A 9490-nucleotide genomic window follows, 5' to 3' on the forward strand; every position below is an offset into this window, starting at 1 on the left:
TCCGATTTACTTGCACCTGTGTAGGTATGTGGATTATTATTATTATTATTATTTTTTTAAAGCACCAGAGGTGATTCCAATGATGAAGTTTTTAGAGGCATCAAGCTCCGATAAGTAAGAAAAGAAGTTAGTTGTAATATGATTTCTTCAAATATTATCTTCAAATGCGTTGTCCTTCAACACCATACAAATTTTTATTATGCTATTTCTTCTTACCATTTAGCATTTTCTTTTTTCTTTTCTTTTCTTTTTTTTTTGAGTCAGAGTTTCACTCTTGTTGCCCAGGCTGGAGTGCAGTAGCATAATCTCGGCTCACTGTAACCTCTGCCTCCCGTATTCAAGTGATTCTCCTGTCTCAGCCTTCTGAGTAGCTGGGATTACAGGCATGTGCTACCACGCCCGGCTAATTTTTTTTTTTTTTTTTTTTGTATTTTTGGTAGAGACAGTATTTCTGCATATTGGTCAGGCTGGTCTTGAACTCCCGACCTCAGGTGATCCGCCCGCTTCGGCCTCCCAAAGTGCTGGGATTACAGGTGTGAGCAACCACGCCCAGCCACCACCTAGCATTTTCGTTTTACATTTGTTGACATTATAGATTTATATATCCATTGATTGCTGCTTTATTATACACTTGCATATACATAAAATGGGAAATAGAAAAGAATAAAATGGGCACAGTATCCCTAAAGTTTCACACTCTGAGACATTTTAAAAATATTTGCTGTTTAGAAATCTGTTTCAATTAAGAAACTGTGGTATACACACACAGTGAAGTATTATTCAGCCTCAAAAGCAGTAAAATCCTCTCCACTGCAGAAAAAATGGATGAGATTGCAGGTCTGTATATTAAGTGAAATAAGCTAGGCACGGAATGACAAATATTACATGTCCTCACTTATGTGTAGGAACAAAAAAGAAAATCTTGGCCAGGTTTTGTGGCTCAGGCCTGTAGTCCCAGCACTTTGGGAGGCCGAGTCACACGGATCACTTGAGGCCAGGAGTTCGAGACCTGCCTGGCCAACATGGTGAAACCCCGTCTCTACTAAAAACACAAAAAATTAGCCAGGCATGGTGCTGCGTGCCTGTAGTCTCAGCTACTCGGAAGGCTGAGGCCCAAGAAGCGCTTGAACTCGGGAGGCAGAGGTTGCAGTGAACCCGGATTGTGGCTATATACTCCAACCTGGGCAACAGAAAGAGACTCCATCACACACCTACACACAAAAGGAATCTCAGGAAGGTGGAGGTATAAAGGTGGTTAGCAGACGCTAGGAAGAAAAGGGGTGGGATGGGGAATGAAGAGAAGCGGATAATTGGGTCCCAAAATACAGAAAGATGGAATAAGTGAGTTCTAGTGTTTGATAGTACAGTATGAAAATTTTAGTTCACAAGAATTTCTTGCATATTTCCAGATGCTTTGGTAAGAAGCTTCCTAACTTTCTCATTATGCTGGTTTTTAAGCTATTCTGTTTCTGCTATTGAAATCATGCTGGTTTTTTGTTTTTGGTTTTTTGTTTTGAGATGGAGTTTTGCTCTTTTTGCCCAGGCTGGAGTGTAATGGTGCTATCTTGGCTCACCGCAACCTCTGCCTCCTGGGCTCAAGCGATTCTCCTGCCTCACATCCCGAGTAGCTGGGATTACAGGCATGCGCCAGCACGCCCAGCTAATGTTGTATTTTTAGTAGAGACGGGGGTTTCTCCCTGTCGGTCAGGCTGGTCTTGAACTCCTGACCTCAGGTGATCCGCCCGCCTCGGCCTCCCAAAGTCCTGGGATTACAGGCATGAGCAACCGCGCCTGGCCCATGCTGTATCCTTATCTGTTGTCTGTTGTTGTTTGTTTGTTTTTGAGCCCAGAAATAACTTCTCACCTATATGTTCAAATGATTTTTAACATGAGCGCTAAGAAAGCTCATTGATGGAAAAGCAGCCTTTTCAATAAATGGTGTTGAAGAAACTTGATTTCCACATGCAGAAGAATGAAGGTGGACCCTATGTCACACCAGGTGCAAAAATTAACACAAACTGGATCAAAGACCTAACGCCAAGTGCTAAAAGTATAATATGCCTAAAAGAAAACATTGGCCACACTTTCCTGACATCAGATTGGGCAATGCTTTCTGGGTTATGACACCAAAAGCATAGGCAATGAAAGAAAATTAGATTCCTTGGATTACATCTAAATGACAGACACTTTTGTGAAGCAAAAAACACTGTGAACTGAGTGAAAAGATAACCCATGGATTAGGAAAAATATTTGCAAATCATCTATCTGAAAAGAGGCTTATGTCCATCATATATAAACAACAGCTAGAACTAAACAACAAGAAACCCAAAGCATCCCATTAACAATGGTCAGAAGACTCGAGTAGACGTGTCCCTAAAGAAGATATAGCAATGGCCAATAAGCATCTAAAATGATGTTCAAAATCACTCCTCATAGGGAAGCGCAAATCACCCAAGAATGTGATACCACACGTTAGGATGGATATGATAAACAACAAGCATTGGTGAAACTAGAGGGAAGTAGGAATGCTCGAATACGATTGGAGGGAATGTAAAACCATGAAGGAACAGGGAAAATAGTATGGCATGTACTGGAAAAATCAGAAACAGGATTATCAGATGTTCCCGCAGTTGCATTTGTGGGTACCTACCAAAAAGAATTAGAAGCCAGGAGTGGAAGAGATATTTGTACACCCATATTCATAGCAGCATTATTCACAACAGCCAAAATGTGGAAGCAACCTAAGGGTTCATGGACAGATGAATGAAAAAGCACACTGCGATTCATTCATACAATGGAAGACTATTCAGCTTTCAAAAGGCAGGCACTTCTGGCCGGTGCGGTGGCTCACACCTGTAATCCCAGCATCTTGGAAGACTGAGGTGGGTGGATCACCTGAGGTCAGGAATTCAAGACCAGCCTGGCCATCTTGGTGAAACCCTGTCTCTACTGAAAATGCAAAAAATTAGACGAGCAAGGTGGCATGTGCCTATAGTCCCAGCTACTCGGGAGGCTGAGGCATAAGAATTGCTTGAACCCGGGAGGCGGAGGTTGCAGTGAGCCCAGCTTGTGGCACTGCACTCCAGCCTGTGTGACAGAGTGAGACTCCATGTAAACACAAAACAAAATAAAACAAAACCAAAAGAAAAAAAAACAAAAAAACCAGACAGGCACTTCTGACACAGGCTGCAACATGGATGAACCTGGAAGACATTATCGTCAGTGAAATAAATAAATCCCAAAAGGATAAAGATGACCAGGCTCAGTGGCTCACACCTGTAACCCCAGCACTTTGGGAGACTGAGGCAGGCGGATCACTTAAGGTCAGGAGTTTGAGACCAGCCTGGCCAACACGGTGAAAGCTCGTCTCTATTAAAAATACACATGTGAGTTGGGCGTGGCGGCGCACACCTGTAATCCCAGCTACTTGGGAGACTGAGACACAAGAATCGCTTGAATCCATGATGTGGAGATTGCAGTGAGCCGAGATCACGCCACTGCACTCCAGCCTGGGTGACAGAGAAAGACTCTGTCTCCAAAAAAAAAATAAAAATTCAAAAATAAAATTAAAAATTAAACACAGAATGATTCCACTTATATCAATGTCTAGAGCAGTTAAACTCATAGAGTTGCAAAATAGAATGGTGGCCCCCAGAGGTGGGTGAGAGAGAGGAATGGAGAGTTTGGTTAATGGGTGCAATTTCCATTTTGAAAGATAAAACTGCTCTGGAGATGATGGCGGTGATGGTTGCTAAACAATGTGAATGTACTTAATGTCATTAAACTGTAAACTAGTGGAAATTGTAAATGTTTATACTGGCCCTTCTATATGAAATAATATATATTTGTAATTTTTAATATTTATACGTGGTATATTTTCCCCTAATCAAAGATGAAAGTTAAAGCAGTTGGATCTTTAAAAAGAAAAGAAAGAAGTGAATAATACACACAAGCTTTCTCCTGATTAGAGGAAGAGCCCCAAAAGTGAGTTCTATGGACACTCACTTTTCTCTTCTTCTTCTTGCATTATTATGAGGAAATCCTTAGAGGTTGGGGAACTTAGGTGACTTTGGCTAATGAGGAGCTCTGTGCCTTGAGCCCCCCAGGCCATAGAATAGTCAATACTCAGTCTGTGCCTCCAGCCCTGCAGTGTGAGGTTCCAGTCCTGTGGGCTCCACACCTCTCACCTGTATCAGGAGGCTCATGTCTCACCCTGTCTTCCTGCCAGTCTTGAGGACGGAGCCTGAGCCTCCATCGTGCACCACGCAAGGGGGACAGTAGACTTGTTCTTCGTGGTCATGGCCCAGCAGAGGGGAAGGGCAGTTCAGTGAGTGCTGAGGGATGGTCGGGAGCCTTGTTTTATTTCCTCATCCTCAGGACAGACAGGAGAGTGCGGTGGGCAGATGGGAGGAGATCAATGTGCAAACTGTCAGCTCAGCTGACTGTGGAGATTCTGTTCTTGCTTGTGGTGGGAGGTCTCAGAAATCTTATACCAAATTTTCCCTTCCTCCCCCACTGGTTGTCCTTTTCATAGACACCTCACCCATGATAGCAGGGAATGAGTCCCTCTAAACTATTCCCTATGAACAGCAAAAAGATTATGAAGGTGATGATGAGGATAAAGAGGATGATGATAGACACCATGGCATCATGAACCCTTACTGAGGTCTTCCTACAGGCCAGGCTCCGAGCTCTGTGGTCTATGCTGCTTGTTTCATTTCATCTGCATAGTCTCCCAGTTATTAGTGCACATTTCATTATTATTTTACAGACTAGAAAAGGAGCAACGCATTTTCATATAACTTGTACCAGATCATGAAGTCAAAAAGGGTGAAGTCCAATTTGAACCAGGCAGTCTAAGGCCAGACACGTGGCATTCGGCCAGTCCTCTCCCTGCATTCAACCTGCCCTCTCCAATCCTTGTCCCTCAGGCCGATGCCCCTGCTCACTGTGCCCTTCCCTTTGGGGGTTCCTTGTAGACCACAGCTAGACCAGTGGGTGCCACAATCATTGTGTCAAGTATGGAAAGGGCATCTGAGATCACATAAAAGATTCCAGAAAGAATTGGCACAGGATCATTCGGGACGCATCTCTCCCTTGCCCCTGTTCCTGGCTTTCCTTACAGCTCTCGACTTCCTCAAAGGAGTCATACATTCAGAGTTTGGCTTCCCTTCCTATTGAGGAAGCTGGAAACTGTTTCAAAAATGCTCCTCAGATGTGCCTGTGATTAAGAGCTCTGAGCTCCGCTTAAAACTTTTTGAAGCTGGGCGCGGTGGCTCATGCCTGTAATCCCAGCACTTTGGGAGGCTGAGGCAGGCGAATCACAAGGTCAGGTGTTCGAGACCAGCCTGGCCAACATGGTGAAACCCTGTCTCTCCTAAAAAGAGAAAAAAATGAGCCGGGCGTAGTGGCAGGCACCTGTAATCTCAGCTACTCAGCAGGCTGAGGCAAGAGAATATCTCGAACCTGGGATGCGGAGGTTGCAGTGAGCCGAGATCACTCCACTGCACTCCAGCCTGGGCAACAGAACGACACTCCATCTTGAAAACAAAACAAAACAAAAACACAACTTTTTGAGAGTTGGAAGACCATGAAGTATAGTACCTGGGACTTAGAGTCTGGCCATTAATTTTGAATACCACCCTTTCTACTTATCTGTATGGCAAGGGATGATATATCCATCCTCTGAGACTCAGCACTCTCATCTGAGTTGATTTCTAGTTGATCCGATGGAAGCGAGCAATGATTAAACCGATCATGGGCGCCTGCTGCGTGATCTCTATGTGATGGACGCATAAAGTAAAGGCAAAGTGAATTTTAGGTACATTCGTTAATATTTTAAGCTTAAACTTCATATAATTCAACAGAAATATCCCCTGACCTGAAGTTCTTGTGTCCCTGCATTCCAGACAGGACATCTTATTTTGTCCTTATCTCAGTAAGTACTGAGTATTGTGAGAGGAACAAGTGAGTCTCTGTTGTTTCTGATTCCCCAGAGCCTATATCTTGCTTGGCACACAGGAGATAGCAAAAGTAAACATCTATGTGAATTATTGAATTGACACTTCCTTGGTTCACAAAACTTGGCGGTCATCAGTGTGATGTCAGTGTGACAGAGCACGTGTTTTTGGTTTTTTGTTTCTTGAGATGGAGTTTTGCTCTTGTTGCCCAGGCTGGAGTGCTGTGGTGTGACCTTGGCTCACTGTAGCCTCTGCCTCCCAGGTTCAAGCCATTCTCCTGCCTCAGCCTCCTGAGTAGCTGGGACTACAGGCACATGCCACCATAGCAGGAGAAGTTTTTGTATTTTCAGTAGAGGCGGAGTTTCACCATGTTGGCCAGGATGGTCTTGATCTCCTGACCTCGTGATCCACCCTCCTTGGCCTCCCAAAGTGCTGGGATTACAGGCATGAGCCACTGCATCTGGCCAAACTTTCTGATGAAAGCTCTAAGTCCACCTAAGCTAAGGACAGGAGTTATAGCTTACCTGAATTTTAAAACAAGACCCACCGATTTGAGTAAGTAATTACTCTCTTGAAGGAGAAAAGTCAGAAAACATAATGATGAAATCAGTAGGACCTAACTGGCATGGGAACTATTTTCTGCTTATGAACTATCAACTTTAATTTCATTTCCAGATGGCATGGTCTCAGCTGTTATACAGTGTTTATAAATGTTCAAAATCAAGGGAATTTGTATCAATCTATTGGAATAAAATAAAATAGTTGAGTTCTTAATTTCCTTTAATTCAGATCACCTTTTATTTAAAGTAAAGAGAATGGTTTCATTACATATTTTTCTTTGGAAAAGATAGGCTGTATTTTCTAGCAATTATGAATTTGTTATATATGATGATCTTGTTCTTGGAACATTCTTGAATCTAGTGTCTCTAAGGCAAGTGTGTACAGCAAGAAGTGAATAACACAGAAATCAATGATGGAAGCATGATAAGGCAATTGAGTCTGTCAGAACCGCAAAATATTGCTGAGTGTGGATTGCTCTGAAATCTGAAAACATGCCTTGTGAATTGCTTATATCCAAAATGCAGGCACAATGCTGGGTGTTGGTTTATTTGTTTCCGATTTTTCAACCCTCTTTTCTAGGCAAAAGGTGTCCAAATGATACAGACCCACAGAATCTAAGAGATGTCTCTATATTCCTCTTCCTAGAACTCTCAGAGGATCCAGAACAGCAGCCGGTCCTCGCTGGGCTGTTCCTGTCCATGTGTCTGGTCACCATGCTGGGGAATCTGCTTATCATCCTGGTCGTCAACCCTGATTCCCACCTCCACACCCCCACGTACTTCTTCCTCTCCAACCTGTCCTTGCCTGACATCGGTTTCACCTCCTCCATGGTCCCCAAGATGATTGTGGACATCCAGTCTCACAGCAGAGTCATCTCCTATGCAGGCTGCCTGACTCAGATGTCTCTCTTTGCCATTTTTGGAAGCATGGAAGAGAGACATGCTCCTGAGTGTGATGGCCTATGACCGGTTTGTAGCCATCTGTCACCCTCTATATCATTCAGCCATCATGAACCCGTGTTTCTGTGGCTTCCTAGTTTTGTTGTCTTTTTTTTTTTTTTTCTGTCCTCAGTCTTTTAGACTCCCAGCTGAACAACTTGATTGCCTTACAAATGACCTGCTTCCAGGATGTGGAAATTTCCTAATTTCTTCTGTGACAATTCTCAACTCCCCCATCTTGCATGTTGTGACACCTTCACCAATAAGATAATCATGTATTTCCCTCCTGCCATATTTGGTTTTCTTCCCATCTCAGGGACCCTTTTCTCTTACTCTAAAATTGTTTCCTCCATTCTGAGGGTTTCTTCATCAGGTGGGAAGTATAAAGCCTTCTCCATCTGTGGGTCTTACCTGTCAGTTGTTTGCTTATTTTATGGAATAGGCATTGGAGGGTACCTCAGTTCAGATGTGTCATCTTCCCTAAAAAACGGTGCAGTGGCCTCAGTGATGTACACGGTGGTGACCCCCATGCTGAACCCCTTCATCTACAGCCTGAGAAACAGGGATATTAAAAGTGTCCTGTGGCGGCCGCACAGCAGCACAGTCTAATCTCAATATCTTCTTATCTGTTCCATTCCTTTTGTAATGTGGGTTAAAAAAGGCAGTAAGGTCAAATAAGAATGATATCACAGGTGAACACCCACTGTGATATTAGGAGTAATACCTCCCTGGGATATGAAAAATACTGTCACAGAGTATACACACATGGGGTACACCCACTGTGATATTAGAAGCAATATCTCCCTAAAATATGATGAAAAATATCACAGGGTGTGCATGCTGTATGATATTAGGAGTAATATTTACCCTGGATATTATGATTAATATCAAGGGTGTACACACACGGGGTACACGCACTGTGATATCCGGAGTTGTATCTCCCTAGGATATTACAAATAATATCACAGGGTATACACTATGTGTGTACATCCACTGTGATATTTGAAGTAATATCTCTTTATAAGATTACAAATATTATCAAAGGGTATACACCCCAGTGACATATTAGGAGTAACGTCCTTTTAGGGTATTACAGATAACCTCACGAAGTATACACCTTCTGTGACATTTTGTACACCATTTGTGACATTAAAAGAAACATCCCCTTAGGATATTACGAACAATGACACAGGCGGCTTACACACATGGTGTACAGCTCCTGTGCCATCAGGAGTACCATTCCCCTAGGATATTATGAATAATATCACAGCAGGTGTACACACATGGTGTACACCCCATGTGACATTAGGAGGAACATGCCCCTAGGATATTAGGAATAGTATCACAGGTGTTGAATACGCATGATATACAGCCTCGGTGATATTAAAAGTAACCTCCCCCTAGGATATTATGAATAATATCACAGGGAGTACACCCTGTGTGACATTAGGAGTAACATCCCCCGAGGAAATAACGAATAATATCAGAGGGTGTACATGCATTGTGGCCTTAGTAGTAACATCTCTTTAGGATATTACAAATAATATCACAGGGTGTACAGGCATTGTGACATTAGGAGTAACATCCCGCTGGGATATGACGAGTCATATCACAGGGTGTACACCCCTGTGACAATAGTAGCAACATTCCCCTAGAATATTAGGAATCATATCACAGGAGGTACAGCCCCTGTGATTTACGAGTAACATTTCTATAGAATATTACAAGTCATATCACTGTGTGACTCTGTGTACATCCCATGGGACATTAGGAGTAACATCCCACAAAACTATTACAAATAATATCACAGGGTGAATACCCCCTGCGACATGAGGAATAACGTAGTTTTAGGATATTATGAATGATATGACAAGGTGTACACACCCTGTGATGTTAGGAGCAAAATCCGTCCAGGATATTAGGAATAATATCACACGGAACACACCCCCTGTGTCATTAGGATATTATGAATAATATCACAAAGTGTACATGCATTGTGACATTAATACTAATATCCCTCTCGTATACTGT

At 42.9% G+C, this 9490-nt stretch overlaps 1 pseudogene; it reads left to right on the forward strand.

Moving 5' to 3' along the window:
• The first annotated feature begins 1935 nt into the window (after window positions 1-1935).
• On the forward strand, window positions 1936-8068 carry LOC109029035 (olfactory receptor 7E24-like; annotated as a pseudogene).
• Window positions 8069-9490: the final 1422 nt, after the last annotated feature.

Source organism: Gorilla gorilla, chromosome 14 (assembly GCF_029281585.2).
Source record: "Gorilla gorilla gorilla isolate KB3781 chromosome 14, NHGRI_mGorGor1-v2.1_pri, whole genome shotgun sequence".
Taxonomy (NCBI): domain Eukaryota; kingdom Metazoa; phylum Chordata; class Mammalia; order Primates; family Hominidae; genus Gorilla; species Gorilla gorilla.